Here is a 1913-nt window from a genome sequence, read left to right on the forward strand (position 1 = left end):
AATAACATAAGTTTAGTCACTGTTTCAGTACGTGTTTGTGTTCTTCATTGATCTTATGTGAAATCTTGTATTAGTTAAAAACCATCGTTGTTATTAAGCTAGTGTTCCGACTTTTACGTTCTGAGTTCAAATTCCATTGAGGTCAGCGTTGCAGGGTCGATAGAATAAAGTACCAGTCGAGTAGTGGGATCCCCTAAAACATCCGACCTTAGGACAATATTAGAATTATTAAGCTAGTGTTTGGGACATAAATTAATATGAAATTTGAATCGCCATCACTTTTAACTTCTTAACATAGACATTTTTTTTTTTTCAGTTCGTATGCAAAAAGTATTTTTTATAATTTATTTTGAATCTGTACATAAAGAAGAATAAACACACAAATTATTTGGATCAGTTACGATTTGTTACTGATAGAAAACGGGAATAGCATCATGAAGTATTTCAGGTGAGACATAAGCGACAATACCTCAGAGTACAGTGAACGTATATCTTCGTTCAAATATACAGGGTGTCCACAAAGTCTGGGTACATGGGGATTAGCACATACTTTAAAAGATTATTATTTCTTATATTTAATTGTTTATGTTACGATTTTATTTACTCCATGTACCCAGACTTTGTGGACACCCTGTATAATTTACTAGATAACTCTGAACGAAAATATACGGGGTAATATGGTAAGAGATTACACAGGGAGCTTGTATCATAGAACCAGAAACTAAGACGGGTTGGTATCAAATGATGAAAGTTTAATTTGAAAAGTGAGAATTTTAGTTATAAAATGTTTTCGTTTAACACATTTCTGACTAGTTTTTGTTTATTTTTTTTTAATGCCACCGCAGTAAGATGAAACGAGGTCAGGAATTATTCGTATTGTACTTTATATCATTGTTTACATATCTTTATTAAATGTAAATCATTTTTGACATTAATAGCAACGTGTACAAACTAAGCAATTGTTTAAGCCATTTCGCTTCATTTGTATAACCATTTCTACTGCCATTTATTCACTCATCCTGATTCCATTGTTCTTATTTAGCACCTAGTCAGCTTTGAACGCGCAGGTCTATTATTCAAGGCGTCCAAAATAAGACCATCCTGTCTCTTCATTTTTTTTTACATAGTATATATGGAATTATATTAACGATTATAGATGCCCTTTATTTAAAAAAGCAGGATATATGTAATATCGTGTGTTTAATATATGCATACATTTTTCGCCTGTTCATCTGAAGTACATAGTATTTACCATAGGGAGTTCTTTTATGAAAGAAAAAAATCGGTAAAATTAGTTAAGCATTAAGCTAAACTCTGTGTGTGTGTGTATGATTATGTATGTATAATTTAGTAACACTGACTCAGCTCTATGCAACTTAGATTCGTGGACTCGTAGAACGAATCCATCTCATCAGGCAAAGAGCTGAAATAAACTTGTTAAATAATATTATACGCAGGGGAACTGAGAATGTCTTAGCTTTAGGTAAAAGAAAATACAGGAAGATCAGTTGATTATTATTTTATTCAACATATTCCCATCTCCGGTTCACACACTTATTGCAGCGGTCCTCCAGCCCTGTAAAAGAATTCGGAAGGTTGGCCCTCCAGCCTTGTAAAAGAATTCGGAAGGTTGGCCCTCCAGTCAGGCCTTTCGCGACACCCTTAAAGCCAAAGACTTTTCAGCACCCCCTCGTATGTAACTTCTCCCAAATAAATATCTATGTATGAAAGTTTATAAATATACAGGAAAATACAAATTTATTTATGATTATAATTATTAGGACTGTTAAGCTCTTGTATGCAGCTGAAATATGTCTAGGTCTGTTTACTGTGGGAGTTCGTGTCTCACAGGTAGCTTAATGTTTCATTGTAAGAATAGTGAGTAGCTGTAAAGTCCATACAATAAGTAATAT

The 1913-nt window shown here is 33.3% G+C and overlaps 1 protein-coding gene across 1 annotated transcript in view; it reads left to right on the top strand.

The window, feature by feature from the left end:
* LOC106881314 (uncharacterized) overlaps positions 1–1913 on the top strand; it is an 82757-nt gene that overhangs the window by 50927 nt on the left and 29917 nt on the right. The window lies entirely within an intron of this gene.

The sequence above is a fragment of the Octopus bimaculoides genome, chromosome 5 (genome assembly GCF_001194135.2).
Source record: "Octopus bimaculoides isolate UCB-OBI-ISO-001 chromosome 5, ASM119413v2, whole genome shotgun sequence".
NCBI lineage: Eukaryota > Metazoa > Mollusca > Cephalopoda > Octopoda > Octopodidae > Octopus > Octopus bimaculoides.